Source organism: Rhincodon typus, chromosome 8 (assembly GCF_021869965.1).
Source record: "Rhincodon typus isolate 14 chromosome 8, sRhiTyp1.1, whole genome shotgun sequence".
Lineage (NCBI taxonomy): Eukaryota > Metazoa > Chordata > Chondrichthyes > Orectolobiformes > Rhincodontidae > Rhincodon > Rhincodon typus.
Window position 1 is genome coordinate 51,716,166 of NC_063339.1, and position 14,848 is coordinate 51,731,013.

A 14,848-nucleotide genomic window follows, 5' to 3' on the forward strand; every position below is an offset into this window, starting at 1 on the left:
TGACGCCAAATTAAACTAATCCCCTCAGCCCTTGGTCCCTATCCCTCCATCCCTTGCATGTTCATGTGCTTATCTAAAAGTCCCATAAATGTCCCTACTCCTGGCAGCATGTTCCAAACACCTACCACTCTCTGTGTAAAAAACTTGAACCTCACATTTCCTTTGAACTTTTTCCCTTTCACCTTAAATGCATGCTCCCTAGAATAGGACATTTCATCTCCAAGAAAAAGATTCTGACTATCAACCCTATGTACGCATTTCATAATTTTATAGACTTCCCTTCAGTGTCCCTTCAGTCTCACTGCTCCAGAGAAAACATCCCTACTTTTCCTAGGCTCTCCTTACAGCTTGTACCCTCAAATCCAGGCAGCATCCTGGTAAACCTCTTTGGCACCCTCTCCAAAACCTTCACATCCTTCCTGTAATGTGGCTATCAGAACTGAACACAATATTCTAAGTGCGGCCTAACCAAAGTCTTATAAAGCTGCAACATCACATCCTCACACTTGTACTAAATGCCCTGACCAATAAAGGCAAGCATGCCATACGCCTTATTTACTACCCTGTCCACTTGTGTGGTCACTACAAACCCCGTTGACGCTGGCCTCTTGCGTAACTCCCATTTCGTTCATCCCATCACTGATGCCTAGGTTTTCAGTCAACCAAGCACTAAACTTTGTAACTGCTTGAATGAGTGGTTAATGTAAATGTGTTCAAATCAGACCCTATTCCATATATTGTAATTTCCACCTTGTGCAACAAGATAATGCTCAATGCAGCTGAAATCAGGCACACCCATGCCAAAGATTGGGGAATTTTAAATATAGTAAATTGCACCCAAAATTACTGAGTTAATTTTTCTGTCATTTCTTCCACTGGTTTGGGATTCAATTCATTTGATTCAAGAGCCCACCTATGAAACTGGCCATGCTCTAATTATAATTGACAGATTCTGACAATTGCATTGATTGGAGAAAGTGCTTCAAATTATGTTCTGTTTCTTCAGTTCACAGACAGGAAACACAGGACGATTTTTTCTCATCAAAAATAAACCAAGTTGGAAACAGATTAGTGTACATCAGTGAAACTTTGAAAAGGTTCCATATTGTTTTAAGTTATCTTGTGTGGTTTTTAAACTAGTCACTCATTAAAAGTATCTATTTTTGGTAGTATACTGTTGGCTGGTAAAATTGCATCAGGTTGCTACTTGCAAATCAATTTAATATTAAACATGAGCAGTAACACAAGTGCAGTTTCACATGCATTTTGGATGCAATTTCCCAAACATGCATAATGTGGAAACCCAGGCATTTACATGAATGCAAGCAGAAATATGATGTACATAACGTCCTTGAATATTTTTGAATTGCGTGTGTTGCAATGTAGACTCCAGGCAACTGATTAGGACTACTTAGCAATGTGGGACATTCCATATCTGGGGAGGGGAAATGCTGACAAGGGTTTTCTTGCTACAGTTCTGCCTTCTGCTTGCAGCAACACTAATGAACAGAGGTTAGTCATCAAACAAGCCAGCCTTTAGACTGGCTGTTGGAGGGTTTTTGAGAGTAATATGAAAACTCATTTACCAAACATTCGATTAGCTCAAAGTCCAGATGGTGCCCTCTATTGGAACAGTATTTGTCTTTCACATCTTTATTATTTTTCTTGCTAAATCTTTTGTTTGTTACTCTCCTCAAGGTGCTAAATACTTTCTGAGGTACAAATCCATGGGAACTGGTTTTCCTCTAGCATTTACGCAAGAATTGATATTGACCTTAAATGTCAACTGCAGAGTGATAACATATAGACGCATACTCAGAGATGTACAGCGTGGAAACAGACCCTTCGGTCCAACTCATCCGTGCAAACCAGATATCCTAAATTAATCTAGTCCCATTTGCCAGCAATTGGCCCATATCCCTCTAAACCCTTCCTGTTCATGTACCCATATGGATGCCTTTTAAATGTTGTAACTGTACCAGCCTTCACCACTTTCTCTGGCAGCTTATTCCATAGACGCACCACCCTCTGCATGAAGAAGTAGTCCACACGCACCACCCTCTGCATGAAGAAGTAGTCCCTCAGGTCCCTTTTAAATTTTACCTCTCTCACCTTAAACCTATGCCCTCTATTTTTGGACTCTGCTACCCAGGGAAAAAGACTTTGACAATTCACCCATCCATGATCCTCATGATTTAATAAATCTCTATAAGGTCATACCTCAGCCTCTGACGTGCCAGAGAAAATAGCCCCAGTCTATTCAGCATCTCCCTATAGCTTAAACCATCCAACCCTGGCAACATCCTTGTAAATCTTTTCTGCACCCTTTCAAGTTTAACATCTTTCCTATAGAAGGGAGACCAGAACTGAACTATTCCATAAGTGGTCTAACCAATATCCTGTACAACCGCAACATGATGTCTCAACTGCTATACTCAATGCAAGTGTAAAGGCAAGTGTACCAAATACCTTCTTCACTACCCTGTCTACCTGAGGGGAATAAAGATTTTTAGAACAAAAAGTTTTTTTAAATAAAGATCCTCATGAAAGGCTGCAACTGAAGCTAAAAAGAGTGGATTTGGTATAAACCCAGCATGTGAATGAAAAACTAGTCAAAGGTACTTGATTGGAGATTGATGTCAGGGTGAGGAAAGTATTGATCGGAAAGTCATAACATTCGGTTCAAAAATGTCTGCTCTTACCAGCCACATCAATGATGGGGGTGAAGGCTAAAGATGATGAGCTTCTATGAAAGGAATGGAAATAGTTTTAAATCTTTCAAACTGGCAGTAAAGCGTTGCAGACACTCTACACAGTTACCAATTTATCATAGTTGAGCATGATTGTAAGATCTGAACAAAATGAATTCAGATTATCACAGTAAAAGACTAAAGTTTCAGTTTGCGTGAAATGTGATCTGCTGATGGAAATTGTCAAGCTGTTTACAACAGAAAATAGTATTGGAGAAACCTTTTCCATAAAATTTACAACGTCTGTTTTTTTTCTGAACTAATTTGAATTCACTTAAGAAGATGAAAAATAAGTAATTCAAGCTTCTCATGTGGTCAGACATTTGTCACAGAATTTACAAATTTAATTAAAGGATTGACACTTCCTGGAAAATAAGAAAGGACTGGTATTGACATTGTCATTTTCATCATTGGGTGTCTCTTGATTCAGGGTTAGAGTCTGTTCATGCTCATGAGTTGCTGCCATGGGTCTTAATGTGACAGAACTGGCAATTCTACACTTGCAGATCAGTGGTCACATAGGGCAGAATGTTCCATGAGGTGGGCTCTGAAGAGCAGGATTTGCTTCCTTTTCTTTCCTCCTTGTTGCTGCTGCTGAACCTTATCGTTAAGATGCTTGGACTTGAAGCATGATGCAGCATAATGGGCATATTGTTACCATTTGGTATGATTGATAGCAAGCTCTTCTCACTCCTCAATATCCATTCTGCCAAACTTCAAGCAGCCCTTCAGAGTGTGTTCATCATGTTTTTTTGGTCCCAACTTGGAGCACTGGCCGTTTGAGAATTGAGACAACAAGATCTGGTGACAAGACACTGTTTGGCCATACAGATATAGGTCCACTCCTCCGGAGTTGGTCTTGCAGGAATTGCTGACCTGTTATAGCATCTGAACCTTTCTTGAAGCCATCAGGGCCATTTACAGATTAAGGTCAAATTGATCTGAACCAACCTGTTCCAGTATAGTCACAACACTTGTATCAACCTGACAGCGTGGAAAATTGTCCAGGTGTGTCCTGTACACAAAAAGCAGGACAAATACAAATACAATCAGTCTACTCTCAATCATTAATAAAGTGGTTGAAGATGTCATCAACAGTACTTTCAAGCAACGCCTGCTTAGTAATATCCTGCTCACTGATGCACAGTTTGAGTTCTGTCAGGACAATGGACTCCTGATTTCATAAGAGCCTTGCTTCAAACATGAGTTCCAAAGGTGAGGTCTTGACATCTTGGCTGCATTAGACCAAGGATCAAGGATTCCTAGCATACATGAAGTCAACGGGAATCAAGAAGAACATTTTCCACTGGTTGGAATCATACCTGGCACATAGAAAAATGATTGTGGATGTTGGAGCTCAGTCATCTCAGCTCTAGGACACCAAGGTTCCTCAGGGTAATGTCCTAGGCCCAACCATCTTCAGCTGCTCCATTGATGAACTTCCCTCCATCATAAGGTCAGAAATGGGGATGTTCACTGATGATTGCACAATGTTCAACACCGTTAACTATACAATGCAGTAGCCAGACCACATCTGGAACATTGTGAACAGTCTTAGTCCCCTTTTCTAAGGAACGTTATGCTGGCATATCAGGATATCTAGAGAAGGTTCACTAGGTTGATCCTGGGCATGGAGGGGTTTTCTTATGAGGAAAGTTTGAGCAGGTTGGATCTCTACTTAATGGAATTTAGAAGAATGAGAGGCAGCCTTACTGAAACATAGAAGGTTTTTAGGGGGCTTGACAGGGTAGATGCTGAGAGGTTGTTTCCTCTTATGGGACAACCTAGGAGCAGAGGGCCCATTTAAAACAGAGATTAAGTGGATTTTTTTTCTGATGGTAGTGAGAGTGTGGAGTAGCTGCAGAGAGCTATTGTAGTTGGATTGTTAAGAGTATTCAAGGCTGAGATAGACATTTTTTGATCAGTAAAGGAATCAAGGGTTATGGGGAAAATTCAGGAAAGTGGAGTGGAGGTTTTTTAGATCAGCCATGTCTTACATTTTGTTAGAGCATACTTGATGACCTGAATAGCCCGCTTCTGATCCTACATCCAACGGTCTTTTGGTTTTACCATTTGCAACTCCTCAGATACCCAACTAGTCTGTGTCCAAATGCAACAAGACTGGACAATATCCAAGTAACATTTATGCTACACAAGTGCTGAGCTATGAACATCCCCGACAGGAGAGAATCTAACCATCATCCCTTAATATTTAATGGCATTACCATCACTTAATTCCCCACTGCCATTACCCTGGGGGCCTACCATTTACCAGAAACTGAACTGGACTAGCTTTTAAATAATGTGGCTGCAAATGCAGTTCAAAGGCTAGGGGTCCTACAGTGAGTAACTCACTGCCTGCCTCCCAAAGCCTGTTCAACATGTATAAAACACAAATCAAGAGTGTAATAGAACACTCCCTGCTTTCCTGGATGACTGAAAATGTGATAAATCTCAAGAGGTTTGACATCTTCCAAAATAAAGTCTGCTTGACTAGCACTATGTCCAAAAATATTTGCTTCCTCTATCACTAGTTTTTAAAAAATTAAATAGTGGGGGGAGGGGCAGGGTTCAGGAGAGCAAGACATTAGCTTACAAATCAAAAAGACATGGCAGAATTGCACAGCAACTATTTGGGTAATGACACCCAGAGTGGGAAAGAAAGTTACAGAGTGTACAAACATACAAAAACAGCACCAAACAAGGTCAGACGGGGAAAGTAATGGTAAACTGGCAAATGCAATGGACCTTTACTTAAATACACAGTATTCGGAATAAAACTAATGAATTAACAGTGCAGGTAGAGGTTAATGAGTATGATCTTATAGCCATTACGGCCATGGTTGCATGGCGATCAAAGCTGGGAGCTGAATATTCAGAGATATGTGATTTTTGGAAAGACAGGCAGGAAGGGAAAGGTGGGGGAGCCGTGTTAGTATAAGAGTATTAGTACAATAGCAAGAAATAATCTTGGATTGGAAGATGCAGCATCCATTTAGGTAGTGGTAAGAAACAGCAAGGGGAGGAAGACACAGCTAAACTGTAGCACAGAAAATGAATCAGGAGTTAATGAGGGCATGTAAGAATGGCAGCGCCTTAATTGTGAGTGACTTTAATCTTCATGGATATTGGTAAAATCAATTTGGAATGAGGAAGAATTAATGGAGTGTATTTGGGATAGTTTCCTAGAACAAGATGTTGATCACAACTAGGAATCAGGCTATTTTGGATCTGGTAATGTGTAATTAGGCAGGTTTAATAAATGACCCCAGAATAAAAGATCACCCAGGCAACAATGAACATAACATGGTAGAACTTAGCATGCAGTTTGTGAGTGAGCAACTTGAATTGGAAACAACTGTGCTAAACTTGACTAAAAGTGATTACAAAGGAATGTGTGCAGAGTTGACTGTAGTGGACTGAGAAAGGAGTTTAGCAGCAAAGAGAATTGACAAACAGTGGCAGGCATTTAAAAATATAGTTCACTATTCACAACAAAGATATGTCCCAGTAAGGAAGAACAATACTAGGAAGGGGATAAACCAATTTGTTAACAAAGGAAGTTAAGGATAGCATCAAATTGAAAGACAAAAGTCATCCAACATGGCAAGTGGTAAGGCAAAAACATCAAAAGATTTTATTCATTCAAGGGATGTGGGATAACTAAAAAGAAGTAGAGGGAGACATAAACTTTGGGGATAAACTAGCAAGTAATATTCAAATGGAGAATAAGAGCTTCTTTAAATAAAAGGAAAAGAGGTCAAATTTAATATAGGCCCCTTAGAGAATGAGGCTAGTGAAATAATTATAGCAAACTAGGAAATGTCAGAAGAATTGAATAAATTGATTCAGTGCTTCTGTCCTCCCTGAAGACACTAATAGCATTTGAAAAATACTAAATAATCTAGGGGCAATGAGAGGTGAGAAAATAAATACAATAACTGTTCTTAGAGAAAAAGTACTAGGGAACCTAATGGGGCTAAAGGCCGATAAGTCCCCTGGACCTGATGGTGCTAGGATATCCTAGGAAGTAGCTACAGAGGTAGTGGAATCACTGATTCAGGTAAAGTTCCAGAGAATTGGAAAACTGCCAATGTAACACTGTTATTCAAAAAGGAAAGGAGGCCAAAAGTCAGGAAACTACAGGTCCATTGTCTTAATGAAGGAGAAATTATATTCGACAATAATTCTTTGAGAAGGTAACAATTAGGATGAATAACGGGGAACCAGTAAATGTAATATATTTGGATTTCCATGATATGTTCAATAATGTACCACATATTAGGCTACTTGATAAGAAAGGAGCCACTGGTATTGGGGGTAGTACAATACAATGGATAGAGGATTGGTTAACTAACAGAAGACAGAAAATTGGGATAAGTGAGGACATTTTTAGGATGGCAGCCTGTAAATAGTGGCATGCCATTGGGGTCAGTGTTATATTACAATTATTTACAACAAGGAAAGGAAAGTGAATGCACTATCGCCAAGTTTGCAGATGATACAAAAATGGATGCAATAGCAAGTGGCGAGGATGACACAATGAATCTGTGATGAGAGGAATATAGATAGCTTAAGTGAATGAGTAAAAACTTATCAGCTAGAATATAATGTGGGAAAATGTGAGGCTATGCTCTTTGTTAGGTGCTGAATATTAGTTAAAAGGAGAAAGACGGAAGAAATTTGCAGCACAGATGGATTCAGAGGTTCTTGTGCACCAATCACAAAATGCTAGCATATGTGTTCAGCAGAATAGGGAATATAGTTGGAATGTTTGCCTTTATTCCAAAGGGAAATTGATTCAAAAATAGGGAAGACACGCTAAACTTGTACAAGGCATTAGTCAGACCACATTTGGAATATTGTGAACAATTCTGGTCCCCTTTTCTAAGGAAAGATATTTTTACTGGCATTGGAAGCAGCCTAGAGAAGATGCACTAGTTTGATCCCGGGTCTTCCTTAGGAGGAGAGGTTGAGTATGTTGAGCTTGTAATTATCGGAATTTGGAAGATTAAAAGGTGACTTTATTGAAACATATGAGATTCTAGGAAGCATGACAGTGTGGATACAGAGAGGTTGTTTACCCTTGTGAGAAAGTCTAGAACCAGAGGACATAATCTCAGAGTAAGCGGTTGCCCATTTAAGTCAGAAATGAGGAGGGATTTCTTCTCTCAAAGGGTAGTGAATCTGTGGAATTCCTTGCAGGAGTGGGCTTCAACTGATTTACTGAATATATACAAAGCCGGTCAGGAGGGGAATCACGGTCTATGGGGAAAATTCAGGAAAGTGGAGTTGAGGATTATCAGATCAATCATAATCTCTTTGAGTGTCGGAGCAAACTTGATGAGCTGAATAGCCTATTTCTACTCTTACATCCCATGGTTCTACGGCTTTGTAGTCTGATACATAGCAGCAGTGTGTACCATCTAACACTACAGAAATTCACCAAGGCTCTCTTTTGGGCTGTATCCTATCGTTTACTCCCTATCCCACCCACCTCCCTATTTTCTGCATATAAACTGACGTTTTCCCAGCCATCATCAGTTCTGAGGAAGGGTCACCGGACTCAAAACGTTAACTCTGTTTTCTCCTCCACAGATGCTGCCAGACCTGCTGAGCTTTTCCAGCAACTTTGTTTTTGTTCCTGATTTACAGCATCCACAGTTCTTTTGATTTTTAACTTAGTAACCATGCCTCCTATGTTCTCATCTAAATCATTTATATAAATGACAAACAAAAGTGGACCCAGTACCGATCCCTGTGGAACACTGCTAGTCACAGGCCTCCAGTTTGAAAGACAACCCTCTGCCATCATCCTCTGTCTCCTACCATACAGCCAATTATGTATCCAGTTGGCAAACTGACCCTGAATCCCATGTGATCTAACTTTACTAATTAGTCTATCATGCAGAACCTTATCAAAGGCTTCACTAAAGTCCATGTAAACAAGGTCGACTGCTCTGCCCTCATCAATCTTTTCAGTTGCTTCCTCAAAAAACACAATCAAGTTTGAGAGAAATGATTTCCCTCGCACAAAACTATGCTGACTATCCCCAATCATTGCTTGCCTCTCCAAATGCATATAAATCCTATCTTTCAGAATCACCTCCAACAATTTAGCCACCACCAATGTCAGGCTCACAGGTCTATAGTTTCTGGGCTTCTCCTATAGTCTTTTTTAAATAAAGGCACAACATTAGAGTCATAGAGTTGTACAGCATGGAAACAGACCCTTCGGTCCAACTCATCCATACCAACCAGATATCTTAAATTAATCTAGTCCCATTTTCCAACATTTGGCCCCTCTCCCTCTAAACCCTTCCTATTCATATTCCCATCGAGATGCCCTTTAAATATTGTAATTGTACCAATCTCTGCCACTTCCTCTGGCAGCTCATTAGCCACCCTCCAGTCCTCTGGCACCTCACCTGTAGTTATACGTGATACAAATATTTTTGCTAGGGGCCCTACAATTTCCTCCCTAACTCCCCACAATGTCCTGGGATACACTTGGTCAGGTCCTGGAGATTTAATCACCTTTATGTTTTCTAAGACCTCCAGCACTTCCTCTTCTGTAAGGTGAACTGTTTTCAAAACATCAATATTTATTTCCCCAAATTTTCTAGCCTCCATTTTTCTCTACAGTAAAAACTGACAAATATCCATTTAATATCTCTCCCACCTCCTGAGGTTCAACACAAAGACGGCCTTGTTGATCTTTAAAAAGCTTTACTCTCTTTCTCATTGCTCTTTTGCTCTTATTTAAGTTATTTGATTTATTTATTTATTGTCATGTGCATTTTGTTCCAAAATATAGTGAAAAGTGTTGTGTAGTGCTGCCACTCTCCGGCACCGTCTTAAAACCACAGAAAAATTAACTGAAGTAAAGAATATAAAAGCAGAAAATTGTAGAAATAAAGGAAAAGTGTTCAACGTTACAGTCCATACATAGAACCTAGATCATAGAACAGTACAGCACAGTACAGGCCCTTTGGCCCACGATGTTGTGCCGACCTACTATCCTACTCTAAGATCAAACTACGCTGCATACCCTACTATAATCCAAGTGCCTATCCAAGAGTCCCTTGAATGTCCCTAATGTATCTGACTCCACTACCACTGCCGGCAGTGCATTCCACGCACCCACCATTCTGTGTGTAAAGAACCTACCTCTGACATTTCCCCTATACCTTCCTCCAATCACCTTAAAATTATGCCCCCACGTAATAGTCATTTCCACCCTGGGAAAAAGTCTCTGGCTATCCACTCTATCTATGCCTCTCATCATCTTGTACACATCCTTCTTGTTAAGCGCTCCGTCATGGGCTATGGGTATGGTGGCCAGGCACAAGCCCCTTTCACGCGCTGCCCCTGCAGGAACTAAAGTTACCGCTCTTCGGCACAATCTCGCCTCCATCAATGCTCTCACCACTATGAGTCCTCGATCGAGTATACATTGGCAAGGTCCACCTATGCTGCTGGTAGCCCAAGCTTGACTTTGCTGCCGCTATGAGTCCGCTTTGGGCCCAAACTCACCTCTGACACTGCCTCCATTAAGCTGCGCTTGACACAGATGCTGTTGGGAATCCAAACTTGCCTCCACTGCCACCACCAAGACTCTGCACTTCTGTCTACATACATAAGAACATAAGAACATAAGAACTAGGAGCAGGAGTAGGCCGTCTGACCCTTCGAGCCTGCTCCGCCATTCAATAAGATCATGGCTGATCTTTTCGTGGACTCAGATCCACTTACCCGCGTTCTCACCGTATCCCTTAATTCCTTTATTGTTCAAAAAAAATCTACCTTTTTTTTAAAAACGTTTACTGAAGTAGCGTCAACTACTTCACTGGGCAAGGAATTCCATTGATTAACAACCCTCTGGGTGAAGAAATTCCTTCTCAATTCAGTCCTAAATCTGCTCCCGCTAATCTTGAGGCTATGCCGTCTTGTCCTAGCTTCACCTGCCAGTGGAAACATCCTCTCTACTTCTATCTTATCTATTCCCTTCATAATTTTATATGTTTCTATAAGATCCCCCCTCAATCTTCTGAATTCCAATGAATATAATCTCAGTCTCTCCTCATAAGCCAACCCCCTCAACTCCAGAATCAACCTAGTGAACCTCCTTTGCACCCCTTCCAGTGCCAATTCTAGAGTAAGGAGACCAAAACTGCACACAGTACTCCAGGTGTGGCCTCACCAGCACCTTGTACAGCTGCAACATAACCTCTCTGCTTTTAATCTCAATCTCTTTAGCAATGAAGGATAAAATTCCATTTGCCTTCCTAATTACTTATTGTACCTGCAGACCTACCTTCTGTGATTCATGCACAAGGACACCCAGGTCCCTCTGCATAGCAGCATGCTGCAACTTTTTACCATTCAAGTAATAATCCTTTTTACTATTACTCCTACCAAAATGTATGACTTCACATTTATTTACATTGTATTCCATCTGCCAGACATAGGATGGGCTGAAGGGCGAAAATGGTTGTTGATATTCGATAGCTGCTTGACCTTGAATGAGTCCTGTGAACATTCCCATCTGTGCTGCAGACAGCACAATCAAAACTTGTTTCTGTACTAGCAAGCAATTTGTCTTCTGTATTTGCTTTTCTGCGCTGGCTGTTTGTTACACTGTATAAAAGGGAGAGAGTTTCTTTCTGAGAGTTGGACTTCATCTCAGACTGGATTGCAGACTGTGCCAGGAACAAATTTAAGCCTCCAGATCAGCCATTGATCGAAGGGTAGAAGGGTGTGAGAATTTTTTTCCTTTCTTTTCCTTTTTTTACTCATTATTATCATTACTGGTACTTAATAAACACGCACATTGAACCAAATTGCTGTTGTTGAGTCTTCTCTTAACTATATTTAACTGGATGCAAAAGAACTGCTTGGATACACTCTGGGATCCAAGACACCTTTGGCAATGAGAATGGGATTCAGGAAAATATTTAAGAGAAGGTAAAGGCAACCTGATGCTCCGGACACCTTCCGTATTCCAGGATGGAATGCGGCAGACTCTGGATGCGGGTCTGTAGCTAACTTGTTAGCACAATTAGGACCCCTGCAAGAATGGGGGACTGTTATAACTGGGAAAAGAGAGAAAGGAGGGTTATTCATACAGGCTGCTGTACATGAGTGCTTGCAGGAATAGCTTTCCCAAAAGCAAGAACAGTGTACCACAAATGGGATGGGTATTGTTAACAGCTTTGCATTCTACATGTAGGGAATTGGAAGAGTGCCAGGCCAAAAACAAGCAACTTGAGGCCACATTGACAGCAATAGAACAGTGTAACTTCACCCTAACTGAAGCAGTTAAGACAGTGCAGCAGAGAGCTGAGAAAGCAGAGGAGAAACAGGACCAGGTAGTATGCTGTCTGGCAACGGTACAACAGAAAAAGAGAGAAAATGGCGCAATTGGAAAGTTGACCCAGTCAAAATGTACACATTATTAACTTCACCATGTGACCCAGGTCACTGGGATGGAGGTGTTCAGTATTCATCTGAATCTGAATGGACAGATGGGGAAGGGGATGCACCTCAGAGAACGGATTAATAGCACAACCCCTAATAACAAATAAGGCAAAACAGGTAGGAGGACAGAACCCACAAAACTCGAGAATAGAGGGAGATGGCTCTATGTCCGAATTATGGGATTTGGGGTCATGCTTTAAGCAGAAGTTGGGTGAACCCTTGGCCTCTTGGCTGACGCTGTCATGGGACCAGGGCGCTGCCCATGTTATACTGAGTGCCACCTGAGCAAGGGAATCTGGGAGCACTAAGTGCTGATCCACATGTGAATAGCATTTTTAGAAACATAGGGAAAACTGGGTCGTAGTGGAATGCACTGACAGTAACAGTAGGAAACAAGTACCCTTCCCTGATAGATTGGGAAGGCGACGTTGAAAAAATGGGAGGGCATACCAGAAGGTATAAAACGTTTGAGGGATTTGGCTATGCAAGTGGGTACGTATTTTCCACAGTTTCAGGGTCCAGCACAGGAAGCTTTACAGCCGGAATGAGGAGCCGGCTAATGCGAAGTGGTCCGGGCTAGATGAGAGGTGTCCCATTAGCCCTATTAGGGCCACCCCAGGGACAGGCAGTGAAACAGGTACGTTTGTCGTTCGGACAGTTAGAGGATGTGGAAGCTGGTAAGCGAAGAGTGAGGCCCTCCCAAGCGAGTGACAAACAGGGACAACAAGGTGCAAATGGGGTGGCTTTGAAGGTGAAACAAAAGATAACCAGAAGAGAAATGTTTGCGGCATTATTAAAAGCAGGAATAGAGAGGAGTAAGATAGATGGAATACCTATGGATGCCATGTACAATATGTGGAGGATGCACTGTTCTCTAATGGGTAAGGAAGTAAGAGAAACTACATCAGATGTAGTCTCCCACAACATCCCTGTACCCCAGTGTGGAGAAGGTCAGACAGCTGTGGTGAGCCAGTCACCCAGACGATTAGGGATGAGGACAGGACTCCGGGGTTTGTGTAAGGGCATTTGGTAGGACGACCAGAGACTTGAGGCCTCATGTCTCTATCACTGTTTATTGGAGGAATGGGAACATATAATGTGACACCACATTATTAGACACTGGGGCAGATTATACATGACAATCCACATAGACATGTAGGGCACAGAATAACTATTAATGGATTTGGTGGGGTGATAGCACCGGTAGTTAGAACAAATATTAGAACGGCCTTGGGGAATGGACCTCCAGGAGTAGTACCGGTATTGATATCCAACATACCAGAAAACATGATTGGTATGGACTTATTAAATGGTACCACTTTGCAGATCCCACCGGGCAAATTCTCTTTTGGTATACGAACTGACAGTTTGGCGACGGTTACTGACGGCAAGGCAAAATGGGAGCCCCTCATTATTCCTCTGCCCACACGGGTGGTTTCAATGAAACATATAGGATTGAGGAAAAATCCCCATCATCTAAAATACTGGACAAAACCCTGGAATTCCCTAATATCTAAAATATTGTCTGAGCTCAGGCTGCAACAAACACACACACAGCCAGAATGATTTCAGTCTGGGACAATTGTTTACGCTGGAATTCCAATATACACTTCAATCCAAGAGAACATTCAACCAGACCTAACACTCTAGACTGAAACTAACTTTTACACCTTGGGCTACCTGACACAACAAATTCAATCAATACTCATTCACAGAGATATCGGGCATTCAGTTTCAATCAGATTCCATTTACACATACTCTTAACTATCAGGAAGCCAATTGACCTCAAAGGGAACACCAGAAACACAATGGAAAACACAAATTTGCGAGGAGGTAATGGGGCACACAGTCTGTATAACTGCTCGGTAGACAAATAGGGGGCTGGAAAAACACAGCAAGCCAAGCAGCATCTGGAGGAGGAGAAGTCAACGTTTTGGGTATTACCAAGTCCTGAGGAAGGGTAATACCGGTTTTTTTTTTGTCTCTAACCCGTATAACTGCTAGCCCTGATCTGGGAGAGAGAGAGCCTTTTTCAACAACAAACTTCTGCAGAAACAGTTTCATCACAGGATCCAGACCCAACAAGCAGTTTCAGAACCAAGAACCATGGAGGCCGAACAGAGAAGCTAAAGCGGGAAGGCAAACCAAGAACATCATTGCAACAAGGGACATCCGAGAAGTGGGGTGGGGGAGGTGGGTGGAGCCAACAAAGCACTATCCGAAGAACAGCTTCCGGATACAGGCCTGCTCCGAACCAACAGATCTGACAGCAAGAACCTCAGTTACCAAAAACACTATAAAACTGTGTTTTCCTCAGTGGTGAGCTGAAACTCCCGAGACCCCGAAGTTTCCAACCTAGCTAGCACGGAGGGGAAAGCAGGTAGTGATGGGCAGGGACCCCAAGGGTAGAAAGCCTGATTAAAGTTTCTTTTTTTCTATTGTTCATTTTTCGGATTTTTTGCGGTCAAAACTGCTGGTTAGCTTCTAATAGTGTTTAACTTGTGTTTGATATAAAGTGTATTTAATTACTGTCCTCTGTATTGTTGATTGTGTAAATTTCATTGTTTTTATTACATTCACATTTATTTCATGTATTATGCTTACATTTTGTATTTAA